The sequence below is a fragment of the Choloepus didactylus genome, chromosome 7 (genome assembly GCF_015220235.1).
Source record: "Choloepus didactylus isolate mChoDid1 chromosome 7, mChoDid1.pri, whole genome shotgun sequence".
Classification (NCBI taxonomy): Eukaryota; Metazoa; Chordata; class Mammalia; order Pilosa; family Megalonychidae; genus Choloepus; species Choloepus didactylus.
Window position 1 is genome coordinate 149,312,069 of NC_051313.1, and position 14,336 is coordinate 149,326,404.

The following is a 14,336-nucleotide window of genomic DNA, read 5'->3' on the forward strand; positions in this document are numbered from 1 at the left end:
GAAGCTACTGAAGCCAGAAGCTGGAAGCAACGAAACCTGGGAGAGAACGGGGAGAAAAGGAGATGCTGCCATGTTCCTGGCCATGTGACAGAGGAGCTGAGGATGGCTGGTAGCTGGTCTTCAGGGATATTGAAGTTTTGTTATTGCCTCGATTTGAATATTTTCAAGGCCTCAGAACTGTAAAGTTGTAAGTTAATAAATCCCCATTGTAAAAGCCAACCCATTTCTAGTATATTGCATTTTCTCAGCTTTAGCAAACTGAACCAGTAGGTCATAAAAGATGATACAGCTCCTTCCATCTCTCTCTGTGTCTGTCTGTCTGTCTGTCTTTCTCAGGATGCTCGCCCTGGCTTCCAGTCACTCAGGAGAGGCCCATGTGGATGTTCTGACCATAGCCACAGCTGGCAGCCAGCGTCACCAACCCCCCACTCCCCCACCCCCCCACACACATTTGAGTGAGTCAACTTTCCAGTGTTTTCAGTCCCCAGCCTTCAAGCCACTCTAGTCCACGTCTATAGAGTAGAGACAAGCTGTCGTTGCCTAGACATGTCCAAACTTCAGATCTGGGAGCAACTTAAATGCCATTGTTGCTGTGAGCCGCTAAGCTTGGGGCTGCTTGTTATGAAACACTAGATAACTGGAATAGCTAACTGTAACATAACAAGACTAATAGCTACCACTTGTTGAGCACTGACTATGCAGCGTTTACAAGGATCATCTCGTTTAATCCTCATAGCAACTCTGGACGGTAGGTATGTTACTAACCTCACTTTAGAAATGAAGATGGTATGGCCCAGAGATGCTGAAGCAGAGCCAGGAGTCAAACCCTGCAGGCTGACCCCAGAGCCCATGTTCTTATGCTGCCCAGAATGCCTGTCTGTAGTGTTGGAGCAAGGTTCACACTATAGACTGTTCTGGGCCTCCCGACTGAGATGGCGGCAGGAGGGAGCCCTGTGGTAACTGCAAACACAGCTGCCTGGTGGCCTCTGATGCCTTTTTTTTGTTTTTCAGTTTTATTGCTATATATTCGCATACCATACAATCATCCATGGTGTACAATCAACTGTTCGCAGTACCATCTTATAGTTGTGCATTCATCACCCCAATCTATTTTTGAACATTTTCCTTACACCAGAAAGAATCAGAATCAGAATAAAAAATAAAAATAAAAAAAGAATATCCAAACCTCCCCCCCATCCCACCCTATTTTTCATTTAGTTTTTGTCCCCTTTTATCCACTCATCCATCCATACACTGCATAAAGGGAGTGCGATCCACAAGGTTTTCACACTCACACTGTCACCCCTTGCAATCTACATTGTTATACAATCATCTTCAAGAGTCAAGGCTACTGGGTTGGTGTTTGGTAGTTTCAGGTACTTAATTCTAGCTATTCCAATACATCAAAACCTAAAAATTGTTATCTACATAGTGTATAAGAATGTCCACCAGAGTGACCTCTCGACTCCGTTTGAAATCTCTCAGCTTTATTTCATTTCATTTTGCATCCCCCTTTTGGTCAAGAAGATGTTCTCAGTCCCATGATGCCAGGTCCAGATTCATCCCCAGGAGTCATATCCTGTTTTGCCAGGAAGATTTACACCCCTGGGAGTCAGGTCCCACGTAGGGGAGGGCATCTGCTGCCTTTTAAGCACCAGCAGCTCCATCTCGCTTGCTCGTTTCTGCCTGGCCTGGACATTCTGCTGGTATCTGAAGAGCGTGTCGTCCTTCCCCAGGCAGTGCTTCCCAATCTGCAGCCCTGGACCATCGGGTCTTGCACAGATTAACTGAATGTGGGGGGCCCCTGGGAAATGGCATTTGTAACAAGCTCCCCAAGTGATCCTCATGCAGAAGAAATCTGGGGGCACATGGCTTTAGAGACAATATGCAAGATCCCGGAAAATCCAGAGGGGGAAACTGAGTGCCCTAGGGGCTCCCTTCCTCCACCATCCATCTCTCTTCAAGAGGTTATCATGGAGGCCCAGAACACTCGCAGCCAACACCCTACACATTGACACATGACCAATGTTGATCTCTTTCTTACAGGAAATCAGAAAAACAGAATTTGCTAGAGCTCCATTTTCGGAGGGGCTGGCAGATTTGCAAAGTCATTGATGTGGAATTTCATGGGATAAGTACTTCCGAAGCCCCGGGCATTTTTTCCCTTAGCTCTGACACCTTTGTCAGCTCAGTCGTCTTCGGCTGAAATGACACAGCCTTGAAGACAAGGGGGGATTAACCTTAAGCCTATCTCGTCCCATGGAATTTCTGCAGGAGAGTCACTGCTGCTGTGAGTTAAAGTGACAGCTCTCAGGAAGCACAGCGTTTTTCAATGAACAGCCTTCGAGGGCCACAGATGCTCTTTAAAGATAAAGCCTGGCATCCCAGGGGAGGACACATGAGCTGTTGTGTCCATAACATCCTCCTCCTCTTAATTCAAAGCATAAGCACAGTGGGATTCAGCCCCTGTGGCCTTGGGAAGTGCATGGGCAACTTGCCAGAGATGTGGAGAAACAACCAAATGGCCTCCTTGATTATTGAGCAGCCGAGCAATGTAGAGGATGCAAAAGAGTGCAGAGACAGAGGACAGGATGTGCCTCTAAGGTGGCTGCAGCCTGGGGGCAGGGGTGAGATGTGTACACACAAAATGACAATCCAAGGGTATCAGGTGAATGAGTCGCAGGTGTGCTGTGACCAAAGGGCTTGGCTGAGGTCTCCGGGGAGGCTCCATGGAGGAGGTGAGTCTTGAAGGGTGGGTGGAATTCAGTGTGTGGGATGGACTAGGGAAGCCACACCAAGGTCTGCTAAGTGTGCTGGGTGGACCACCGGGTGCAGCACAAGGTGGGGCAAGGGGGTGCCCTGGGCACAAGTGCTCTAGGTTTTGGTGCTGAGGGGGATCCCTCCTGAAAGGCTGGCCCTGGGGGTCCCCTTGCCTTACCCAGGAGCCTGCCAGAGCCCCAGGCTCAGGTGGAGTCGTCTAGAGATACACGGGCATCGTTCTCCCCAGGAGAGATGAAGACGCACCTGGCCGTGGAGTAGCTAAGTCTTCACATACTCTGCAAGGAGGATGCCAGCCTGGGGCTCTCTCATTGGGGCCTCGTGGCTGTTGGATTGGTTAGAGGCTATTGGTGACTGAATCAAGTCCTCCACAAAGACAGGTTCGAATCCCAACCTCCAGTCCTGTGGGTGTGAACCCATTTGTAAACGGGATCTTTAAGGGCATTAAGGTGAGGCCAAACTGAATGAGGGGGGCTCTGATCCAGTGGAGTGGGGTCCTTATCAACAGAGGAAAATGGACATGGATGTAGACGCCAGAGGAGAGAGAGCTGCCATGCAATGAACGGTAGCCACGGAACCCCAGGGATGGCTGGCAGGACAGCACCAGGAGACCACAGACTCTGGGGGAAAGCGCAGCTTGCAGACACCTTGATTTTGGACTTCTGGCTTCCAATCTGTGAGACAATTTGCTTTTTAAGCCAACCAGAGTGTGGTATTTGTCATAGCAGCTCCCACAAACTAAGACAGAGTCCACATCTCCACTACTGCAGTTGGTGACAAAATGAAGTCTGCTCAATTATATAATAATGTAGATTACAAGAGGTGACAGTGTGATTGTGAAGACCTTGTGGATCACACCCCCTTTATCTAGTGTATGGATGAGTGGAGGAATGGGGATAAAAACTAAAGGACAAATGGGGTGGGATGGGGGGATGATTTGGGTGTTTTTTTTCACTTTTATTTTTTATTCTTGTTCTGGTTCTTTCTGATGTAAGGAAAATGTTCAGAGACAGATTGTGGTGATGAACACATAACTATGTTATCATACTGTGGACAGTGGATTATATATCATGGATGATTGTATGGTGTGTGAATGTATTTCAATAAAACTGAATTTAATAAAAAAAAAAGAAATTAACAAAAAAAAATGAAGTCTGCTTTTGATTTTGCCTTTTGGAGATGTCGCACCTTGCTGGGCATTTCTTTCTCTTTTTTTTAATTCAATTTTATTGAGATATAGTTACATACCATACAGTCATCCAAAGTGTATAATCAGTTGTTCATAGTACCATCATTTGGTTGTGCATTCATCACCACAATCAATTTTTTAAAAATTTGTTTAATTGTAATATATTCACACACCATACAATCATCCAAAGTATAACACACTTGTTCCCAGTATCATCATATACTTGTGCATTCATCACCAAAATCAGTTTTTAACATTTTCATTACTCCAAAAAATAAATAAAAATAAGAATAAAAATAAAAATTAAAGTAAAAATGAGCACCCAAAACATCCCATCTCCCCCATCCTCCCCTATTATTCATTTAATTTTTGTCCCCATTTTTCTTCTTATCTGTCCATACACTGGATAAAGGGAATGTGAGCCACAAGGTTTTCACAATCACATGGTCACACTGTATAAGCTATATAGTTATACAATCATCTTCATGAATCAAGGCTACTGGGTTGCAGTACAACAGTTTCAGGTAGTTCCTTCTAGCTATTCCAATACATTAAAAACTAAAAAGGATATCTATATCATACATGAGAATAACCTCCAGAGTGACCTGTCAACTCCATTTGAAATCTCTCAGCCACTGAAGCTTTCTTTTGTTTCATTTCTCTTCCCTGTTTTGGTCCAGCCTTCCTCAATCCCATGATGCTGGGTCCAGTCTCATCCCTGGGAGTCATGTCCCATGTTGCTAGGAGATTTACACCCCTGGGAGTCATGTTCCAGGTGGGGGAGAGGGCAGTGAGTTTACTTGCTGAGTTGGCTGAGAGAGATTGAGGCCACATCTGAACCTTGCTGGGCATTTTTTGTCTTTGGAAAGTTTTCGTCTCTTGCCTTCCACACCGTGCCTTCAGGCCAGGTACATTCTCTTCTTGAGAACACCATTCCAAGGTACATTCCAGGACTGTGAGGGGGCTGGAAATTTGGCTCCAGAGAAACAAAGAGCACTGGTTTAGTCATGTGACAAACCCACCAAATGAGTATCTAGTCTGCGTTCTTGTAGCTCGTCTCGTCAAAGGTGTGACTCAAGAGGTAACTAAGTCCTCTGTGCTTCTCTTCACAACTGACCAGCCAACAGCTGCTGCTCAGAACTGAAGGGGCGGTTGCAACAAGAAGCCACCCACAGCAGAATCTTAGCCAACTTGCAAGGTGGCCGTGAGCATCAGTCTCACAGGCTCCTGCTTGCAGGGTGCATACACCAAGGAAGGCCAGTTCTAAGACGTATGGGACCCCCGTGTTGGCTGACTTTGACACAAGGACTCCTCGAGTTTTTACATTTTTTTATGATGCACATATAACATAACTTTTCCCATTTTAACCACTTTCAAACATACCAACAGTCTTATTAATTACAGTCACAATGTTGGGCAACTATCAACACCATCCATTACCAAAACTTTTCCATCATCCCAAACTGAAACTCTGCACCCATTAAACATGGACTCCCCATTCCCCCTCTCCCCTCACTGCAGGTAACCTGTAACCCTACTTTCCATCTCTATGAATTTGCCTATTCTAGATCTTTCATAGAAGTGAGGCCATTGAATATCTATCCTTGAGTGTCTGGCTCATTTCACTCAACGTGATGTCTTCAAGGTTAGTCCATGTTGTAGCACATCTCAGAATTTCATTCTCTAGGACTCCCTGATAGTTCTGCTGAAACTTCCTCAGCTGGCTCTGTGGTACAGGATGCTCCCCCCCCAGCCTTCCCTCCCTCTCTTCCTCACACTGGGTGAGACTTGCATCGTGGTCTCACGACTCTCTCATCCTATCTGGACCCCAGCCTATTTCGCTTCAGGCATTTCCTCTCATAAAATCCTTGCATATTTAACTTCATCTTGGCGACTGCTTTTGGAGGATCCGAACTAACACAACTTGCTTTTCCATCGTGCAAAACTGACAAGGGCTTTAGAAGATCCAGTCGGGGATGCAAGACCTCAATCGGTGATTTTAAGGTGAATGAAGGGTTTGCGTGGGGAATCACAGGCCTCCTCATGGCTCTTAGGCTCGGGACTGGGGATACTTCTGGCACATAAGATGTTCGGGGGACAGTTGAGCAAAGCTGTGACGTGTTACATAAAGGCAAGGCGTCGCTGGGTTGTGGCCCATCCTTTCCTCCTTCCTTCTTTTCTTTCCCTTTTGCTTCTCTCTCTTTCCTTCCTCTTTCTGCTTGATTTCTCTTCCTCAGCTCTGCTTTCTCTCTCCTTTGTTTCTGGGAGTTTTCCATCAGGCCAACCTCACAGTAAGTCAAGAAGAAAACCGGCCTTGCATTATTCAGAATGGGCTGTGGCCAAAGGCTGAGCAGGTGTCTGGTCTAGATCTGCTGACCCCCCCTGTGGTTTCTGCTGGATGTTTCTGGACTGCACGTGGTTAAACGAAACCTGGCTTCCCTTCTGGCATTGGGCAGATCTGGGAAGACTCATCGCATGTGGTATATTATGGTGACATCCAGGGTACACCTCCAAGGGAAAAGTCATGTCAGTTGCAAGTTACAAACACTCCCCATGGGTCTGCACCACCTCAAGTGAACAAAAGTAGTTTCTGCATTTAGAAGTGTGCCTGGGAGAAGGGGGACAATTATTTACTAGAGTTGGGGGGGAAAGTACACTTTGCTAATTTGAGACTGTTAAAATGCCATCTAGGCATTGAGAGTAGAATTCACTGCCAAGGAAATACAGGTACTATACCCTGGGTACCACTTTCTCATCTCCTAACCAGGATTTATCACCTGCTTGTCACACTGGACCATTGTGAGACAGCAAGCAGAAGCCCACGTGCAGCGGTAAGAAGGAGAGGGTGCTTTATATCCTTTGGCACAGGTTAAAGTTGCAAAATCTCTTTGCCAGAAGAAATTGGGATGCGAGTAAAAAAATTGTACAATAAAACAAAACAAATACTGACCACCTTTTGGAGCAAGGAAAAGTAAAATGTCAGGGAACTTAATGGGGAAATTCTACTCCAATTGTATGTTGTTGACTTTTTCCCACTTTTTCAACAAAGATTTTTTCCTCATCAATCGAAGGATAGTCTTTCTTTCTCTCACTCTCCTTTTTTTCCTCTCCCATCAGAAAGCTTTACCTCCTCACATGGTGACTTATTTTCTAAACCTACTGCCCTTAAAACAGACCCTATCTTAAGCTGTGAATAAATTTTAGGAGAAGATGGCAGTGGTGGGGAGTGGGAGGGAATTGGATTGCTCACTGGACCCTTTATCTGTGCTCTTGTTTTTGCCAACCCTGTGACTGGGAGGCCCATTGCTGGTTTAGGGTGTGGCAGGGTCGATTCAAAGTGTATTTTCATTGCAGGGGAACCAATATTAGGTTGGCCTTGGCGTGATTATCTGCATGAGTTCCTTACACCAGAAAACAAACACCTCTGGGACAGACACCCACAAGCTCCAGGCCTAGCACCTCCTCAGCATGGCTCCTTTCCTCGGGTGGACCTCTGCAACCACATGCCTGAGTTCTCATGCTGTGTGACATTGGGCAAGTTACATAACCTCTCTGTGCCTCCATTTCGGTAAAATGAGATGAATAACAGTACCATAGAATTGTGGCAAGGATTTAATGGGTGGATATGTGGAAAGCTGCTGCACCCAAAGAAAGTGTTAGCTATTGCGGTTATAACTATTATTTCTCAAGGAAGACAGAGGCCTCCTTCTGGGCTGGGGAGCCATAGAGGAGGTGGGCAGGGGCAGGGGCTGAGCTGGAGAGCCCAGAACCACCAGAAAAAGCTCTTCCACAGAAAATAACCTACAGAGCCAGTCATAATGACTCATTTTAAAAGTGTCATCCCCATTCTAATTGTGACTATATTGTGTAACCCGAAAGAGGACAGGTTGGAAGTCAGCAGAAACTGGGGAAGCAGACACAAGGAGAGAGAGACGGCTATTTGAGGGGAGGCAGAGTGGCAAGCCAAGGAACCCCAAGAATTGCGGCAGGCCAGCACAGGACACTACAGACTTTGGGGAGAACTCATGGCCTTGTGATGCCTTGATTTTGGATCTCTAGCCTCAGAAACTGTGAGACAATAAATCCTTGCTGTTTAGGCCAACCTGTCATGCGGTATTTGTCATAACAAGGCATGGCAGAGATGCTTCATGAACTTCCTCTGCAGTCCTTATAACAATCATGTTTGGCAGACAGGATCATCCCCATTTCAGAAAGAAAGCAACTGGGGCTCAGAGCAGCCAAGAACCTCACCCAAGTCCCCCAGCTCACCATGCGGCAGCTGGAACTGGAACTCAGACCCCACAGTTAACCCTGCATCTTGTCATCTCTTTCATAGTCAGTAAACCAGCACTAATTTTCCCCTGGCACTTGGAGGTCCTAGAGAGCCTGAGCTCTGGGAGTAAAAGATTTTTGCACAGCCAAAAATAATTTAAGGTTTTACATTTCTTTTGCTTTGAAAGTGTCTTACCTTTTTTTTGTTCACGGTACATATAAGAATTAATTCATCCACAAATGAAGTGTGCCCTCTGGAATTAAGGGCATAACCACACCACATATTAGGACTGGATGGTATGTGTTGGATGAATTAGGGTAGAGAGGATGTGATTTTCCAAGAAATTGAAATCAATCTCCCTTTTGTGCTTGAAATAAATGGACTTGCAGGAGGTCTAGAGTGATCTGAAGTCCCTGGGCACTTAGCACCTCTTCTTTATGGTTTCCGAAGTCCACTGGCATCTTCTGCAGCCATGGTTCAGTGCCACCCTCCCCCCAGCCTTCCTGGCCACCCACTCTCTCCCTGCCTTTGTCCTCCTCTCCCTCCAAGACCCTCCTGCCTCCCTGATGACCTCCTCACTGATCACAGTGGCTGCCCTGCACTCAGGGGGAGGGTGTCTCTGTGGGCGTGTGCATGTGTGAGCATCTGTGTGTGCTTGTGTGTGTGTGCATTTGTGCATGCGTGTGCACACGTGTGTTTGCACATGAGTGTGTGCATGTGTGTGCATATGTGAGTGCGTGCAAGTGTGTGTGAGTGTGTGTGCAAGCAGGCGAGGCTCAGACAGGCCACTAGACAGACCTGGGCACATAGAACAAGTATGTTAAAAAGTACACAAATGCCAGAGGGCACATGTTGTTTGCGTTTGAGCAAAATGTCACATCGCCCGTGTCCTTTGGTTGTGCTATTTTATAGTCTTGCACTGAATTGTGCCATTTGAATGCAAATTTAGGTGGGGACCTAAATTTAACTAATTCATCAGATGTAAATTTGTCTGATGAATTTGACTAATACAGAGTTGGTCACAGAGGTGGATCTCTGGTGAACAGCTTCGTTGCCTCTCTCTGCAACACTCTCCACTGCAACTCAAATTTTCCACTGGATAATTAATGCTGATTTATTGATTATGAAAGAGATGACAAGATGCAGGGTTAACTGTGGGGTCTTTGAGTTCCAGTTCCCAAGTTTTAGACCAGGCATTTTAGAAAGTCTGAGGCCATAGCTACCTCTGGCCTCTGCGATGACATGAGTCCCCAAATGTCCTTCTTTTATCATACACAGTTGTATTTTGGTTTCTCTCATGTGCAACCAGAAGAGACCTGATGTGTATACTATGGAACACTGGAGAGCAGCTGCTCTTTTTAAAATTAAGTGGCTAGCCTTTTGCATAGTACTTTAGAGTATGTGAATAAGGGTAACAAACCTTTTATGGTGTTTGCTATGTGCCAGGCGCTGTTCTAAGTCTATCACACCCAGCAAACACGAGGCAGATTCTATTATTATCCCCATTTTACAGAAAGGAAATGGAGGCCCAGAGGTTAAGGAACTTGGCTGAGGTTGCACAGCTACCTAACCAGAGACAGAGTCAGGAATAGAATCCAGGAAGTCTGGCTCCGGAACCCAAGCTCGTAATGATGAAGTTATAGTGCCTCTTACATGAACAACAAGGACTTATCCTTGTTATCATGTCCTTTATATAATTTATAAGCTTCCAACATGTAATGCGATTTTCCAAAAATCATGCAGTTAAGGAGTGATGGAGACAGGACCTGAAGCAGATCTTTGGAATGTAGAGTCTGACTTCTTTATTTCGCCTCCTCTGTAAAGAATAATGTGCCAGGTGTAGCTGTTGCTGGGGTAGGTACCTGCAGAGGTGTCCGATAGGCACGTGTCCCTTGAACGTGGACTTCAGGCACTGTGTGACGTGGCAGAGATAGGAGTCTGGGATCATCTGTGAATGAGGCAGTGTCCGCCTGGCCCAGAGAGTGGAGAGCAGAGGAACTGTGACAGCATCTAGGAACAGAGCCCAGGAAGCTGGGAGAGAGCATGCCTGAGAACATGACTCAGCGCGAGAGCTGGGGAGGGTGGAAGGAAGGTTCTGTGTGGGAGGAGAGGCGTGGGAAGGCAGGCTCTTGAAGGACTGCTGGAACCCAGAAAGGCCAGCGAAGCAGACAGCTCAAAATACCAGTCAGTGAAAACACACTCAGATCTGGGTGTGACCGAGTCTTTCTCTTGTTAGCTGTGTGAGGTCACCCAGTGATTTAGCATCCCAGGGTCCCACTGCCCAAACTCATCCTCTGGGCTTGCTCAGATGAAGTTCTCGCTGGTCTGACATGGTTTTGATTTGAACCTGACATGTGAGTTTGTTACTCAACACCTCTCCATTGTTTATTTGTGCTTTCATTAAAAAGAAAAATATTAGCCACCATTGCATTGCGCCTCTGTTGAATAAACAGCTCCCTGCATCAAGGATGGATCTGGCCCTTCCAGTGCCTTCCTAGCTTGGCTGCGCTTGGTGGTGTCTGCTTTCCCATGAGTGAGGGGCACCCCGGGTGTGTTTGAACATCCCGTTCTGTGGCTCCGACATTTGGGAAAGTTCTGTGCCATCGGATCTCAGGGACCGACTCTGGGAAACTCCCACAGATTTGATTACACATTTTTAAAACTTTATTTTAAATTGGAAACATGTATTTTGCTCTGTGCAGAGGTGAATTTTCTAAGCCCAGAGGCTAATGGCAGCCTCATTGAAATTCTGGTCATACTCATGTGTCTGAGTCGACCACTATTTGTGCTACTTGACATGCTTTATATTCAGGTTGTCCAGCAAGGACTTGTACGCTTGGAGTTTTATGACATCATCTCGGTCTCAAGCTTCCATGAAAGCACCTACGGTTCCACGTCTGCCTTTACAACAGCAAGTTTTGATGAGCCCTTGACAGTTTGTTGTTTTGTTTTTAACTATATCTATTTTTGGGGACAGGCTCATCTCAGTTCTAAGTTGCAAAGATTCCACCTAGGGAGAGAAGGATATTAAATATTTCTTTTTTGTTTGTTGTGTTTTTCCAGCATGTGTTTGATGACATAAATGGGTCTCCCTGGTCCATTTCTGGAATAATTTGCTGGAAGAGGAAATTTCGGCCTTTCTGCTGAGAGGAGACAGATTCTCATTCTTCCGGACCTGTGGGAAGAGAGAGGAAAGACCAAGCTGGAGTACTTGGGAGAGCTGGGAAGGCGCCTGAGCTTATAGCTAACTTCCTGCTCCTTCTACCAATGAGCATTTCAGTGGGGCTAATAACACCCATGGAGTCTGTCTTCCTTGTCCAGACGGGAATTACTCCTGGTATGCTCTCCTCCAAAGTACCCACCTGAGATCGACCACACAAGGCCCTATACTTTTTGGCAAGTGAACTTTGGGGGAGGCTGCTCCAAGGTAAGGGGCTGTAAAGGGAATTTGGGGAGCCAGGGACTGTGGACTCTAGGCTTGCCGGTGGTAGTTAGAGCAAGACTAAGTTGGGGAGTAGTGCAGCAAGGGGTGAATTAGGATCACAGAATCACGGATGAGTAAAACCAGAAGTGATTTTGGGATCATTCATCCCTGCAGAGTTCCTGGGCTTGAAGCCTGTCAGTTTCCTCTTCCTGGGGTGTGGACAAGACCCCCAGCTCTGGTGTCTGTTCAAACAGACCACCTGGCAACGGGCAGCTGCCCGCCATGTTGGATATCAAGCAGGGATACATTGGGAAGGGCATGTGCTCAGAGGAGACCTGGTTTGCAAGGAGGTGAATATGGCAGAGAGCTGCTTTTTTTTTCTGCTCAGAACACACTCCTTTTCTTTGGAAATAGCAGACCCTACTTGCTTGGCCCCAGAAGTGGGCATGTGGCCTAGGATGGGTCAATTAGTTTTGACCACAGTGACTGTTCTAAAACATTTCATCAGGTTGAGCACAACCTGAGCTGATCAGAGTTTTCCCTGGGTTTGTCTCAAACTGGAGCTAGGAGAGAAACTCCTTCTTTTCTGGTAGAAAAGTTTATAAGAATGTGAGTCAGAGCCGCTAGGGTCATGAATCCACCCTATGGAGGAGCTGTTGTGTCTGGGTGAAGTTGGCATTCAGGGATAAACTGAGAGCAGAGCAGACAAGGAGGCCTTGATGGGGTCTGAGTCCTTGATTTTGTTGTCTGAGAGGCCATCTCCACCCCTGTCTCATCATAGTTTGGTTACATGAGCCAGTAGATCCCTCCTTTGCTTGGATTTCTGTCACTTGCAACCAAAAGAGTCCTGACTAATGCAGGTAGAGCTTGGAATGAATTAAAGTTTGGGAGAAAGCATAAAGAGCATTAAGAGGGTTTGCAAGCTATGTTCTGAGCAGGAAGAAAGAGAAAGGATAGAACTGCAAATGAGAGGAAAGTGCATGATGCTCTTTGATGATGGAGAAAAAGCAAAGCAATTCAAATTACCTGTGGCTTTTATTTTCTGGAAAAAAAAGTCACCTTCAGATTGGAAAGTTACAAAACAAACTTGATGAACAGAGAATTGAAACCCAAGACAAGTGTGAGATGAGAGTAAGAAAGGGCCACCTGCCTTTAAATGGGTTTGTCTCCAAGCTCTGCTGAATTGTGCTAGTATAATATGACCTTGGAGAGAAGTGCTTTTGTAGCAATAAAGGCAGTGGGGTACTATGCTGTAAAACTGGATAGGATATGTCAATTTTGAAGAGTTGTTGGGGATCCAGGCTGGAGAGTTCTTAGATCCATTAAAGGGGAATATCATACCTTGATTTTAGCAAGGTATCCTACAGGGTCTAAGACGTGTTTGTAGCTGAATCTCTAGTCTCAGACGATCAGCACTGGATAAGGAACAGCTTTTCTTGAAAGGCAGTGAGTTGTGAGGGGTGGTGACAAGAAAATGAGTTCTGTTTTGGAAGGATGCATTTGAGGTGCCTGCAGGAATCTGTGTAGGGCTGTTGAGATGGCAAATTGAAAAATTTGATCTGACACTCAGATGAGAAGTCAGGGTTGGTAGGAAGCTCTGAGGGTCGTGAGCTTGAAGGTAGTAGCTGTGGGGAACCAAGCTTTTCATGTCACTTAGACCATGTCTGGGGTGGTGGCCTGGAACGCTGGGTCACAAGCCTGCATGGAACGCTGTGTAGGCAAGCCCTGTAAAGATGTGTGTCTTGTGATTATGACAGCAGCGTTAACCACTGACCCCAGATTGTTCCTTCTTATCTGCAGCAGGATGTAGAGATTAATATCTGAGAGACCCTGAATGCTTTTGATCATGTAGTGTAGTCTAGCTTTGTGTAACAAACGAATAAATAACTGGAGCACAGATGCATCAGCACCCACTTGGCACATGATGCTGTGGGTCCCCTGCTCCCTTAAATCTTAACTTTGTGTCTGTGTCTCATTTCAGCGTTGCCTGTCAGCAAAAACTGGCGCCCAACGTGGGGCTTGAACCCACGACTCTGGGATTAAGAGTCTCATGCTCTACCAACTGAGCTAGCTGGGCTAGCTTCAGTTGTTGGGCTGGTATCCAAATTGGAATTTGTCCATCATCTGGGGAAACACAAGCATAACGTCTTCCCCATGTTAGCAATTTTCCCATTGTCCATTCATTGGTTAACACATCCTTCCACCATATGGGAGGTGCTTTCTGAGAGTGATAGTTTGGTGTTTTTTCAGTCAGGAACTGCCATTCTGCGGCAAGTAGCCAGATGGTGAAGGAGGGATTTTGTATCTGCAGAAAAGAGAAGAGCTGGTGCACAGCCAGGATCTCGAGGGAGCCTTCCACTCAACGATCAGGTGGCAGAAGAGGATCATAGAGAAGAGAAGGAGGGGTCAGAGATGTGAAGGACTAGGAGAGGCCAGGGAGAAAGAGTCTAAAAAAGGCATCAGATCATGAATGGACATCTGCACACTGGTGTTTACAGAGGCAATATTCACCATTCACAATGGCTGTGGGTGGCCTAAGGATACATTGGCTGACAAATGGAAGGGTGAACTATGGTGTACACATACAATACAATATCGAGTAGCTGCAAGAAGGAATGAAGTTGTGAGGCATGGAAGTAGGTGAATGGGCTTTGAGGATAGTATGTTGAGTG

General features: G+C 46.2%; 1 non-coding gene across 1 annotated transcript; it reads right to left on the reverse strand.

The window, feature by feature from the left end:
* Window positions 1-13,668: 13,668 nt before the first annotated feature.
* Window positions 13,669-13,741, reverse strand: TRNAK-CUU. The gene has a single exon. It is a non-coding gene; the product is annotated as a tRNA-Lys (tRNA).
* Between the last annotated feature and the right edge of the window lie 595 nt (window positions 13,742-14,336).